This window comes from Eubalaena glacialis, chromosome X (assembly GCF_028564815.1).
Source record: "Eubalaena glacialis isolate mEubGla1 chromosome X, mEubGla1.1.hap2.+ XY, whole genome shotgun sequence".
NCBI classification, from domain to species: domain Eukaryota; kingdom Metazoa; phylum Chordata; class Mammalia; order Artiodactyla; family Balaenidae; genus Eubalaena; species Eubalaena glacialis.
The window spans coordinates 122,299,370-122,314,533 of record NC_083736.1 but is presented as its reverse complement, the minus strand read 5'-3'; the positions used below and the strand labels follow the sequence as shown (position 1 = coordinate 122,314,533).

The following is a 15,164-nucleotide window of genomic DNA, read 5'->3' as shown; positions in this document are numbered from 1 at the left end:
ATGTCATCATTCTTAATGGGTGCAGAGATTTCCATGAAATGAATGTACCGTAATTTGTTTAATCCAATGTTTCCCAAAGGGCATTCTACATAACATCAATTCCACAAGATGACCCTCCAAAAAGAGAACTTAGGTTAAATAGTTTAAATATGCTCCATACCATATCCCCTTTCTTGGGCTTTCACAATGTTAAAGAAATGAATTAACGGAGTTTCCCAAACTTACTTGACCATAGATTCTCCATGGCCTCTCCCTTCTTTAATTCTTCAGGACACTTACTTATTCACATTTTATAAAACACCCTGATAAGTGCTGGCTTAACTGATTCTTTAGTGTTAGTACTACGTTTTTTGTTTTTTATATAAAACTTGCCATTTTAACCATTTTTAAGTATACAATTCAGTGGCATTAATTACATTCACAATGTTGTACAACCGTTCCCACTATCTATTTCCAAAAGTTTTTCATCATTCCAAACAGATATTCTGTACCCATTAAGAATAACTTCCCATTCTCCCTCACACCAGCCCCTGGTAACCTGTAATCTACTTTCTGTTTCTACAAATTTGTCTATTCTAAGTAAGTGGCGACATGCAGTATTTATCTTTTCGTGTCGGGCTTATTTCACTTAGCATAATGTTTGCAAGGTTCATCCATGTTGTAGCATGTGTCAGAACTTTATTCCTTTGTGTGGCTAAATAATATTCTGTTGTATGGATATACCACATTTTTATCCATTCATCTGGTGATGGACACAAGTTGCACCTTTTGGCTATTGTGAATGAATAATGCTGCAAGGAACACTGGCATACAAGTACCTGTTTGAGTCTTTGTTTCCAAGGAGTGGAATTATTGGATCATATGATAATTATATGTTTAATATTTTGAGGAACTGCTAAACTGTTTTCCACAGTTGCTGTGTCATTTTACATTCCAACCAGCAATGTGCGAAGGTCCTATTTCTCTGCATCCCCACCAACACTTGCTATCATATGTCTTTTTGATTATAGCCATCCTCATGTATGAAGTGGTATCTCTTTGTGGTTTTGATTTGCATTTCCCTAATAACTAATGATGTTGAACATCTTTTCATGTGCTTATTGACCATTTGTATATCTTCTCTGGAGAAATGTCTATTCATGAGGTCCTTTGCCCATATTTTGATTGGGTTATCTTTTTGTTGCTGAGTTATAGGAATTCTTTATATATTCTGGATTAAACCCTTATCAGATATGATTTACAGATTTTTTTCTTATTCTATAGGTTGTCTTTTCACTGTCTTGTTAATGTTCTTTGATGCACAAAAGTTCTTAATTTTTATAAAGTTCGATTTATCTATTTTTTTCTTTTGTTGCTCATGCTTTTAGTGCTATAGCTAAGAATCCATTGCCAAATCCAAGGTCATAAAGATTTACCCCCTTTTTTTCTAAAAGTTTAATGGTTTTAGGTCTTAATATTTAGGTCGTTGATCCATTTTGAGTTAATTTTTGCCTATGGCGTAAGGCAGGAATCTAACTTCATTGTTTTGCACGTGGATATTCAGTTGCCCCAGCCCCATTTGTTAAAAACATTAGGTTTTTCACACTGACAAAGAACATTACAGTAAACATCCATTTCAACCTGTCCTATATTTTTCCCTAAGAAAAGTTCCTATGAGTTGCTATATCAAAAGATGTACACATTTTGAAGGCTTTTGATACATACTACCAAACTTCCTCCAGAAAGGACATTAGGAATCTACCACAGTGAATTCAAATACCACTTTCCCCACACTCTTAACAGCCTTGTCTATTATAAAATTTTTTAAATCTCTGCTAATCAATGTGGCATGGAAATGTATTCCAAATCAAGTTTAAGGGAGTTTTAGCTGAACTTCCCTTGACAGCCCGAACATGCTAGCCTTAGCACCTTCCTCTCCAAAGACCTCACACTTATGAAAAGATTATCTAAGAATAAGACTTGATGTAAACCACTGCAGAGTTTAATATGTCTAGCTAAGGAAGCAAACTAAACCCTTCCTCTCAGGAAAGCGGGACTAGAAATGAAAAGTATGTTTAGGTTCCTCTGCTGGATAGTGTAATTTCAAAATATTTCTTTCCTCAGCACAAAGTCACAGACCAGCTGTTCGCGACTTTCAAGTGTGTCCTTTTTCATTTGTGGTCAATGGAGAGTTACCAAACACGAGTCATGCCAAAAAATCAACTAAACTGAAATTAGAGGAAGAAATTTTTCTTATAGCCATATAATAATTATCAAGGAAAAAGGAAAGGCTATTTTGTTGGTTATCTGCTTTTTAGTACTAGTTGAGTACTTCCAAATGTGTATTGGGACAGAATTTTTTATAGTTGATGTTGCTTTTGGCCCTGTCTCCTTTGCTTCTTTGAAACAAATATGCCAAGTATACCTTTATTTTGTTTTGTCTCAAGCTGTAGTTATAGTAGAAAGAAAATGTTATGATTAGTGTTTTGTCAGTGGGAACTTGTTATTAATATGGAAATCCTTAGAGGATCATCTATCCACACAAAACAAGAAACCAGGGGGAAATTAGCTTTCCACATTTCATCATAAAGCATGCATAATTCATAGAAGAGAGGAAACTATTGATGAGGCTGAACAAAATGAGTTTCTTTTTGCCAGAAAGAATCAAAATATTAGGTACAAAGCTCTCTAATTTCCTAAATATTTTCTTAAGGCCTTCTGAAGTTTAATGTCATCATGACTTTCACTGTCATGCTAGCAAAGATGAAGGCAGATGTTTTTACAGAATCAATAAAATTTTAAGAGGCAGAAGGGATCTTACAAATATCTAGTCCAACTCTATTTTACAGATTGGAAATATGAAACCCAGAGAGGTGACGTGACCTGCCCAAAGTCATACAGAGCTAGTGACAGAGCTGGACCTACAAGTCAGGCTTCCTGACTTCTGTACTCACTAATAATGTAGGCTGTTCCCTCGCCTAAAAGGTTGGTGTGAACCAATGTTACCAATTTGCTTTGCTGTCAGTAATGCCACAGAGATCTCCAATTTCATACAATAGCTTATTGGGCAATTTATGGGATTCAGTTAATAACTGCATCAGTTTAACACATTTCTTCTGAGAGACTAGGGCCATTGTTTCCCATTATTAAGAAAGTTGAGCAAGTTTCCAAGATTCCTATATTCCTATATGATTCCTATTCCTATTCCTTTCCACCTATACCTTGTGGACATTTGTAAAAATCAATCTTATTTACTCTTGGGTTAAGAAGCACATTTTAAGAAATGCTGTGAGATATCATGGAATTTAAGGGAAAGAAAGCTACCTTTTCACCAGAGTAACCTATTGTTCTCTGGCCTTTTAAAAATGCACAATTTCAACTATCTGAGAGTGAAGTCTACCTATATGATATATTTTTCAAGCTCAACTTTTAAGATTTAAAATATTTAAAAACACTTCAGGCAAATTGTAATTAGTTTTCTCCATAGATATCCAAAGTACCATACATGCATTTTCATCATGGATATTTATATATAGTTGCTTCTAGGTGAATTTTAAAAATTCATTTAGCAGATGAGATTAAATATCCTGTAGTGGGAGTACTAATAATTCAAGGAGCAGGGACAAAGATTAATGTAGAATTAGAATCTTAACTCATGTGCTTTTAATATCTCACTTGATTTGCCTCAGTTCTAAAGAGCCAGTGAAACAGGCCACGTAGATACAAATTCTAACTCCATACCCATTTTTAATGTAAGAGCTTTCTAATAGTGAGAGTTGTCCAACAATAGAATGAACTGGCCTGTGAGGGAGTTCAGTCAGTCACTTTGAAATCACAAGATTTCAAACTCAGGCTAAAAGGTAATCTGTCTGGAGTTCTTAAAAGGATTCTTGCATTGAGAGGTAGATTAAAAGACTTCTAAAATCCTTTAAGTTCTAAGTTTCTGTGATTTCAATATTGTCTTTCTCTCATACTTTTATAGTACAGAGGTCCTTTCATATGTGTATTTATAGTCATATTATCTTAGACTGCCTTGTACCATTATTTTTGCACTTATGTTATCCTGCTTAAAGATAGCAATGGTATCTCACTCATCTTCATATAACCTACAGTTTTAAGTATAGTTTATGTACACAGAAAGTATTCATTAGATACGTATTGAATATACTTGAAATTACAAGCTTGATTAGTTGACTTAGTCATTATAAATTTTAAGAACCATATTTTTTTCCCTGGTTTGAGAATCTAATTTATTACTGCAGTGAGTTTTCATGTTAGGATGTATCTGAGCGCTGCTCTTTTGTAAGGTTATAAGTAAAATAGGAATACTTGATTGAACACGAACACATATTTAAGGGTTAAAAATGATGTTTTTAAAATATATGAAAAACTATTTCCATTTTCATTTATCCTCTTAGTGACAATGTGAAAACTAGCATATATATACACATATATACATTTATAATATATAGGAAGAAGACATACGAACACATATACAATATGATCACCTCTTGTTCTTACATTTTTTTAAAGATGGGTTATAAGATAGACAATTTAAAAAACTAATTTAAGAAAATTGGAACAATCAAAATACCAAAACTATCCTGTTGTGGGTTGAATTGTGTCCCCAAAAAGATAAATGTTGAATTTCTAACCCTCAGCACCTGTTAATGTGACCTTATTTGAAAATAGGGTCTCTACAGATATAATCAAGTTAAGATGAGGTCATGCTGGATTAGGGTGGGCCCCAAATCCAATGACTGATGTCTTTATAAGGCCATGTGAAAACACAGGGACACGGGGAGAACCCCAAGTGATGATGGAGACAGAGACTGGAGTAATATGTCTGCAAGGCAAGGATTTCTGGCAACCACCAGAAGCTAGGAGAAAGACATTAACAGATTCTCCCTTAAAGCCTCCAGAAGGAACCAATGCTGCTGACATCTTGATCTTGGACTTTTGGCCTCCAGATCTATGAGATAATCCATTTCTGTTGTCTTGGGCTACCCAGTTTGTGGTACTCTGTTATGGCAGCCCTAGGAAACTAATACATGTCCTTCCCTGTGGAAAACTGGCATGACAATTCCTTGGCATGTTTAGGATAACAAAACATAGTCTTTCCATAATTTTAAAAAATCAACCACAAAATACCTCATGTAAAAGTTAGAATTGCTTTGGTCTGAAAATTAATAAATGGAAAATCATTTAGGATATGCAGGCCCCCAATACACAAGCTCGAAAGGTAACAGAATGGAAAACCAAGTACAAAGTCCTCAATTCTGGGCATATTATAGTGATTGTGGCATCCTAGGATTCAACTAAAACAATAAAAACTAACCAAATAGAGTGAAAGAAATTGTCTGAGTTGAAAAAAAAGTATATTGAGATGAGATAATCAAGATTACCAAGATTTATTGATGAAAGTTCCTCACACAAATGAGTAGTAGTCTCACCCCCATTGTTCACTTTATCCATCCTTAGTCTTTGTACTTGATCATTCTGAAAAACTTTTTTTGCTGAAGTGTCGATAGTGCATGGGGACCTTTTTTTCTGTCATTGATCTATAATTTCAGCAAGGAACACCACTGCAATCACACCTCATTCCATGAGGGCCCCCTTATATGTTCACAACTCGTCCACTAAAGTCTGGCAAGAAGCTAAGTAACAAAGGCAATATTGATAGTTCACTTGTCCTTAGCCAATTTGTAGAATCCTATCCCAGTTTCAGGAGACCATATGATCCCAGTCATCTCAGAAATATTCAGTTTCATTTATTCATAGGTGAATAGAATCTCCCCCCACCATATATATACATTCTAATCAATTCCATCAGGGCTATTGTCAAAAAATTCTTGATGCCAATCTTTTTCCCATGTGGAATATACCTACATCAGATTTCCATCATTCTGATTATTTCTAATGACAAGGAAAAATGTTTAATAAATATTTTAGACAGCCATTCCTACCTTCATTAGCTGAGGAAATTTAAACCAATTTTCAACTTCATTTCATGAAGATACATTTCTATTATTCAAAATGCTAATACTACCCCCAATTACCTAAAGCACTTACTTTATATTTAAAATTTTCAATACATGATTTTTCTTATTTAAAAAATCCTTAAGACTTTTGAATAGAAAATTGGGTTTTAAACAAACCTTTATAGCCCTTTGGGAACAACTGGAAGTGCATGTTTCTTGCAGAAAAGCCCTAACATATTAAGCCTATATTTAATCAAATCAGTAGTCATGATGATGAACAAAAGGTAATTCATAGAAATGTAAAAGACCACAATTTATCCACATTGTCTTTTTTCCACACTTAGAGTACAAAATTGATCAGAGATAATCAGGTTAAGTACAAATTGAGTGAAGCCCCAGTTACATATTATTTTCTTGCTATTCAATTAGCTTCCATTCATCTTGCTTCCCCTACCTATTCTTCCCCAACAAATTAAACATCCAAGGATTCATGTCAAAAATTGGCAATCCTTGGATCAGTACAGTATAACTAGATTAGTTTTAAAATTGCTTTTGATAGATGATTTTTCCTTACCAAATGGAAACTAGCAATTACTGAAAATATTAAAAACTAGCATAAATATTCAGTACATAATTTGAAAAATCATTTTACCTGTTGATTAATGGAACAATATTTCATTAGAATGTATAATTTTATTTATTTTTTAATTCACATAAATAGATAGAGCTCTCAATTATTTTTTTAAAAAATCAAGGTACAGCATATTTCTATACATTAGCAACTTGAAGATGTATGATTGTATCATCAACATACTTCTTATTTAGAAAACATCTTTGAAAGTATTACTACATTGCTCTTAAGGGCATACCCAGGAATTAGACATGCAAGTTATATAGATAAACAGAATTCTAGGAAACTGAGAAAAAAAGATAAATAGGAAATAGCCTAAATTATACCACGTACAATCCTGTTATTGCTCCAATGTGTGTGTGTGTATGTGTGTGTGTGTGAGAGAGAGAGAGAGAGAGAGAGATCAAGCGAGTGCATGTTTGTTTCTCCATTGCTCTATTGGGGAGAGCCTTGGGATAGGTAAACCACTTAGTTAAAAGCTCATCTGCTAGAATGAATAGAGAACTAGAATCAGAAGGCAACACAGGAGAGTTTGTGACAGTGCTGATTTTAGCTGGTGAATTATGAGAAGACCCTGCACTGCTGCTGTTTCTATCAAGAGCATCTGAAGATAGACTAGGAAAAAGAAAATACCACTCATTGATAACAGAATTCAAGAGATCTCTGTGCTTTGTCTACAAATGAATGCAAAATATGTGAAGCAAAGAACTGGCATTAGTTACAAGAGCAGTTTCATAAGAGCAGTAAAACAAAACCAACAGTAACAGTAATAAAAATCCATTCACTGTATTTCCCATTTTGATCATTAAAACTTGCTTTATTGGCACACTTTTAAATAATATGCTCAGCCTAACAAAGCACACAAAAATCCAAGATAGAAAAGATGGGGCAGAAGATGACTCTTTTCCAAGCTTGCATTTTTATGTATATCTCTAATACCTCTTAATCTAATGCCAAAACCCCACTTCTAAAAATGTGTCTAATAAATCACAGCAAGATCCTTTTTGACCCACCTCCTAGAGTAATGGAAATAAAATTAAAAATAAACAACTGGGACCTAATGAAACTTAAAAGCTTTTGCACAACAAAGGAAACCATAAAAAAGACGAAAAGACAACCCTCAGAATGGGAGAAAATATTTGCAAACAAAGCAACTGACAAAGGATTAATCTCCAAAATATACAAGCAGCTCATGCAGATCAATATCAAAAAACAAACAACCCAATCTAAAAATGTGCGGAAGACCTAAATAGACATTTCTCCAAAGTAGACATACAGATTGCCGACAAACACATGAAAAGATGCTCAACATCACTAATCATTAGAGAAATGCAAATCAAAACCACAGTGAGGTATCACCTCACACCGGTCAGAATGGCCATCATCAAAAAATCTACAAACAATAAATGCTGGAGAGGGTGTGGAGAAAAGGGAACCCTCTTGCACTGTTGGTGGGAATGTAAATTGATACAGCCACTATGGAGAACAGTATGGAGGTTCCTTAAAAAACTAAAAATAGAACTACCATACGACCCAGCAATCCCACTACTGGGCATATACCCTGAGAAAACCATAATTCAAAAAGATACATGTATCACAATGTTTATTGCAGCACTACTTACAATAGCCAGGACATGGAAGCAACCTAAATGTCCATTGACAGATGAATGGATAAAGAAGATGTGGCACATATATACAATGGAGTATTACTCCGTCATAAAAGGGAACTAAACTGAGTTATTTGTAGTGAGGTGGATGGACCTAGAGACTGTCATACAGAGTGAAGTAAGTCAGAAAGAGAAAAACAAATACTGTATGCTAACGCACATACGTGGAATCTAAAAAAACGGTACCAATGAACCTAGTGGCAGGGCAGGAATAAAGACGCAGACGTCGAGAGTGGACTTGAGGACATGGGGTGGGGGGAGGGGAAGCTGGGATGAAGTAAGAGAGTAGAATTGACATATATACGCTACGAAATGTAAAATGGATGGCTAGTGGGAAGCAGCCGCAGAGCACAGGGAGATCAGCTCTGTGTTTTGTGACAACCTAGAGGGGTGGGATAGGGAGGGTGGGAGGGAATCTCAAGAGGGAGGGGATATGGGAATATATGTATACATATAGCTGATTCACTCTGTTGTACAGCAGAAACTAACACAACATTGTAAAGCAATTATAATCCAATAAAGATATAAAATAAAAATGTGTCTACCATATATTAATGTCACACATAAGTGTTGGGGAGAAGAACTGAAGTTAATATTATAGTATCCATTTGGGATATTCATTTTTTAAAACTTCTAAAAATATTTCATAATATACCATACTTCTGAGTATATACAATAACCAAAGTAGACTTAAAAACCAAGTTAAAAGTGGCCAACGAATGCTTAAAATCTCATGTTAATACTCACAATACATTCCTATCAGACAGTTGGGTAGTATCAGAAGAAAGCACGTTGGTTGTGTCTTGGAAAAATCTCTTTGGCTGATGTTCAAATGTCATTTCACCTATGACAAAAATGCAGATCAAGGTAGATATATTCTGTCTAACGTGTTTATTATGCTTTTAATTGCAAAAGTAAAACTTGTTCATTGCAATTAATTTATAAAATACAGAAAAACAAAAGGAAAAAAATTTTACATCACCATTATCCAGAGATAACCATTTTTCAGTAATTCCTGAATGTGTGTGTATACATGATTTTTTTAAACAAAATTGGATTTGTACTGTATATAATACTGATATGTAATCTACTTTTTGTTTTTAATGATTATAATTTTTCTCATATTAGTAACTAAGTTCTACAACATAAGTTTATATAGCTATGTAGTAAGGATGTACCATAATTTAATCTCATTCCTTATTTTAAAACTTTGTTACTGCTCTCCTTATTTTGCTAAACATACACAATGAACTAAATAGATCGATTTTTTTTTACAGCATACAATGAACAAAATAAATACATTTTCAAAGATTAGGGAGAAAAACTTAATCTCAAAAAAACACATGCTATAATCTTCACTTTGAAGTAAATGTTACACATTCATGTGATAACCATGTCTGGATGTGAGTAAAACTGATGATCAAGTCCATAACTTCTAGGGTGGAATATATTTGAATGATAAAACACTAAGGCCACCTACTCATTAAAAAATATCCCTAGGAATAGAGATTTCCAGACCTTCCTTAGGAGTATAATCATGGCTCATAAAGCTCGAAAGAGGTCTAGGTATTGTCCCATGCCAGATACACTTACACCATTATGGAAAAACTACTCATCTCTCCTTTTTGGTTTAAATTAAAAACAAGACAAATCAAAACAAATTCATTATAGAAGAAAATTAAAATTTTCTTTGCTAAAATCATTATTACTTGTAAAACAATATTTACAGCTGCCCAATCTCTGTAGATTTCTCAGAATTCCCACTTGAATCCTTATTTTTTCTTGCTTGTTCCCAAAGGAAGTAATTGCTGCTAATCACCATAAAATATGCCTTCATATGCTTGGAGACTCTAACCCTTATTTCTCCTCCACTTTACAGAGAGTCCTCATTCTTTTTTGTTTTTTCCCCCCAGGACCTCTTTTTGATTTTTTATACCATCTTTCCCCACACTTCACTTGTATTAATGTGATAATCGGACATACTTTGTTGTTTCCCAAATAAATATTCATATTCCAAAATATATAAATAAAATTAAATTTCTGCTTAATCTGTTGTTACATCTGGAAAGTCAGATAAACTTTGACCAGATCTGTATAGACTATGTTTGGGAGGGTCTGACTTAAAACATATAGACCGTGTGGTACTTACAGGATTTGCTTTGGAGTTCTTAGGGACACCTCAAAGAAATGAGGCAGTCAACTTCCAGAGCAGCTGAAAACCAGGTACAAGAAGCTCATGTGGAACATGCCACATCCACCAAAACACAGGATGGAAACCAAGTCTATTATGTCAAAATTGAAATATAAAAACAATTTTTAAAATCATAAATTCTAAGAAAATTCCAGGCATTTTCAATGTCATGAAACATTTTATGTGTTATCTTAAAAGAAGAATTATTTTAATTTAGTAAAACACTGTCTTTAATTTAAGTGTATTTGATTTTAAATACTCAAATGACCCCCCAACTTCCTAACAGCTCTTCAACTGCTAATACATTTGAATGTTTTTTTCAACATTAGCCCAAACTTCACAGCACAGGTAAAAGACACTTAAGCTAGGTCATTGATCCATTGTCATAAAACAATGTGCTTAGTTTGTAAAAGAGCATTTTCCAGAACTGATCTCCTCTTAGTCTTAGAATATAACGAGTACACGCTGAGTTCGGTATGTTGTTAGGAAGATTGCCATTAATTCATGCCAAATGCAGGGAACACGGCAGTACATTTCAGTTTCCTTCCCTCTAGCTTTGCTCTCCTCCTTCTCCTTCCCCTATCTCTCCCCCTCCCCCTCCCCTTCCATTTCTTCTTCTTTCTCCTTCTTCTTTCCCATCTTAATGGATTTTTCACAAATATACATTTTTAAGTTTAATCTCCTTTCCCATTTATCCATTTTCCCTCCCTATTATAGTTTAACTTTGTATTAAGCCTATAATTCAGTAGTTATATCAAAAAAAAGGAAGAAGTACATAGCTTAGTGAGGCAGGGGTGGGAAAGGGGATCCAGAACTGTGGCAGTTTAAAAATGAAAAACACTTCTGTTCTTTCCCTGTCCTTTTATTACTGAATAGGTGGATCATTTTCCATATATTTAACCAAACATAACCCCCATAAACAACTGAAACATCAACATACACTTTAGCGTATATTTTTAGTGTTGTAAGTGGATCTAATTTGTGTCAATTTATTCATATGATATCAACGTGTACGTGTAGTGGTGGGGCAGGTCAGGGGTTGAGATTCAGGAGAATACTTGATGGCTGAATCACTCTATTTATTCATTCATTCCCCACCTTGTTTCAGAAAGTATTTAAGGCAGCTAGCTTGGCGAATTATATAATGAAAATCATAATAGTTGACTAAACTGGAATTAAACTTTTCAATTCACATTTATATGGCCCTTTATAGCTTTCAAAATGTCTTTACATATAGTTTCATTTCAGTAAAACAAAAGGCCTCTAGTAATTTATCAAATATATTTTAAATAAATAAATCCTTTAAAATGAATTTTTGTATAATACTTGATTTTATGTGATATCTTATGAAAATAAAGTTATATTTATTTCTGTTGGTAGATAAAAGTACCTTTTCTTTTTAATGGTCCAAGGATACTTGGTCTAACAGTGTTGGTTGGGGCTTTGACTTCTAAAATAAAATTATAATCGTTACAAGAAAACATTTGAACAAGATCAGCTGTGACTATTTCGTTATAACAGATCTAAGGATATACACTAAAAGAGGATTCTATGTAGTATCCCACATCACATGATTTCATTGCTTTTCTCTAAATCTAGGTAAAAACAGGAAAGCCTCAGGACAGAAAACTGTCTTGTAACTTATAAGGATTCAGGATTTTCCCAAGTTGTGGGGGAAAAAAGCTAGAAGGACCTGTATTCCTGGCTGTGACCTGCCTTAAGACAAGGTGAAAATCATGAGTGAATGAGCGGGTACGGTTGTTAAACGTTCATTCGTTCATTGGAGAGTTAGCTCTGATCCTTACGAACAAGCTGGGTCAGAGGAAGGCTATGTTCAGACAGGCTTAATGAATTACTGATTCTTCATATGTTCACATGTTCTCACATGTTCTTAGTTGACTCTTTTCAATAATACAAAATGATAAACCAAAACAATGACATTTTAATTTAGCTAAAAAGACATTACTTGTTTGGTTGTCACAGAACCTGGAGCTTTAATTTTTTTTTTTTTTTTTTTTTGGCTGCACCGTGCAGCTTGCAGATCTTAGTTCCCCAACCAGGGATTGAACCCGGTATAACTTTTCTCAGAAAGCAGACCAGTGGTTTCCTAGGGTGGGCAGGGGTGGAGGGGGAGGAGATCAAGTGCGAAAGATCACGAGGAAACTGTTCAGAGTGTCGGAACTGTTCTATATCTTGATTATGGTTACGGTTACAGGATTGTACACATTTACCAAAATTAATCAAATCGTATACTTAAAGGCTGGTGACTTTTGTAATATGTAAATAATAGTTTAAGAAATGAAAGGGAAAACTGCCATTTTGAATCAGATATAACTATAGCAAAATGTATCCCCCAAAAGATTTGGGTGGTGAAACATTGATGTTTTATAAGTATTTCAAGGGACACAGACTTTTAGACACTCCTTTCTTACCTTCTCAGTCGCCCTGGTGAGAGAAGCTGTTGGGGGTGCTAGAATTAAATCAGTGGACTTTGGAGAAGGTGGTTTCTCTCAATCGTTGTTACTCTTTATAAGCAGTGTCCAATTGTAGCACCTATTGCTCACTTATCAAGTGCTGAGGGTGATAGCTACGGCACGGGGAAGGGAATCCTTACTGTGTCAGTGGTTGTACCATGGAGCTCTCACCATCCTAAAGCAAGCAGGGAGCCCAAGATTCACTTCAATAAGCAAAGGCACCTTTTGCCCTTTGGGAAAGAGAGCTACATGCCGGATAAGGGGCTTCCCTAGCACCCAAAAAAGACCTAGAATGTGACTACTCAATATTGAGCAATACCTAACATATACACAAATCCTAAATTTCAGTCTTTCTCTTTGGGTTTGACCTGTGCTGTGTTATTGAAAACTACAATGCTGTGTCCAGGAAAGGATCAAAAAAGCTTTGGTTAGAACTAAGATACAAATGGGACAACAAAAATAAACAACTATAAAAATGTTTATAGATTTTATGTGGACAAAATCAGGACCACACAATTCAGGATTTTAAAACGTGCTCTCTTCTTCTCCAAGACACAAGTAAAGTTATATTACATGTTTCTTTCCTCTTTCTAACACACTTGCAGATTTATTCACTCACACCAACATTTAAAGTAATTAGAATTGGGTCAGTTAAGGGAATCCAAGAGCCTCTATAAATTGTATTAGCACCAAAACATGAAAAGTGACAGGCTCCAGAGGTTATCTACTCATTCTTCAGGACTTATTCCTAAATCAGGAATAGATGGCCATCTAAGGCGCTCAGGGCTCAAAAGAAAATACGATGTCACTGCTTCTGCTGATGACCCATTTCCCTACCTAATAATCCCCAAATCTAGAAACTGACATCTAACCAGAACCTCTTCTACTCAAATTTCAGCTCAGTTCTTATTTTGTCATTATCTGAGATGTCTATGGAAAAGAACCCTAAACATCATTCAACTACCACAACTTAGTAATTATAATATGTACAGGGACATAAAAATTGTTAGCAAGGAATGTAACTACATTCCAAACATGTTTAAATGAAAGGCTGTACGTTAAAATGTTAGTAGGAGTATATGTATTACAGGCATAAAAATGCAGTATTTTCCCAGTAAATCCATGGTCTGTGGTTTAAAACTCTAATATATAGTTAATAAATTACATAGAAGGGAGTGAAATCATTTATCATTTCATCATCTAAGCAATTCAACCAGCACAACTGAACTTTTTTTAGACTCACTAGGACAGAGAGGAAGTTGATCCACAGGAACAGTGGTTTTGTATCAGACAACTATTTACTTTGAACCCCACTCTCAAACAATTAGTTATTTTTATGGGTAAATCATAAACTGTTTCTTAAGAGCAATAAAAAATTATGCAGCATATATAATTTTAGTTTCAAATGAGAGTTTAAATTTCTAGAAATTACAGCAAAACTAGGTAGTGCCAACATTAAAAATCAGTAAAAATTTCAAATTTTCTACAAAATTGAAGCGCTAATACCATACCATACCATACTTCAAAGTTTCTTTCCAAGACTGACCCATCTGTATTGCAGTTTGTACCTCCTTACAAAAGAAAAGATATCAGTACTGAAGTTTACCTATCTAAAAAAAAAAAGATACAACTGAATATGATCAGAATAGTAATTCAATGCACACTACTCACCATTCATGCATTGTTTCCCTATTCATTAAATCCATGGCTTCTTCCTGAAAGGTGAGAACGTGAGAATAAACTGAATACCCTGTTCTTATGATTTTACAAAGTTTTCCTTCATTTGGCTGTACATTTATTATTATTCACTGGGCTATAGTAGAGCTAGAGTATAAACAAATCTCTAAACAAGTGTCTGGTTCTCTACTCTTCATTGTTGCACCTAACGCACCAGAGATCTATTACTTATGCATTATAATACATTGGATATGCAGGAATTGATTAGATGAAAAACTTTGTACCTTTCTTCATTCAAAAGAGAAAACATCAAACATTAAACATTAAACTATTTTTCCAACCATTAATACTATGATATTAACAAATAGTACTCACAGTCCAACAAACTAAATGTCTTTCAGCATGGGTTTGCTTAAGCAAATGATGGTACAAGCATGATTTAAATCTAGTCATTGACATTGAAAAACATGTATTACATATTAAGTAGGAAAAAACCACTGATGCTTTTTATGTAAAACTGTAAATGAGAGGTGCTCAGAAGGATGTTCCCCAAAAAGTTAACAG

The 15,164-nt window shown here is 34.4% G+C and overlaps 1 pseudogene; it reads right to left on the bottom strand.

The window, feature by feature from the left end:
* The window catches only part of LOC133081903 (P2R1A-PPP2R2A-interacting phosphatase regulator 1-like), a 54,026-nt pseudogene that overhangs the window by 4,251 nt on the left and 34,611 nt on the right, over positions 1–15,164 (bottom strand).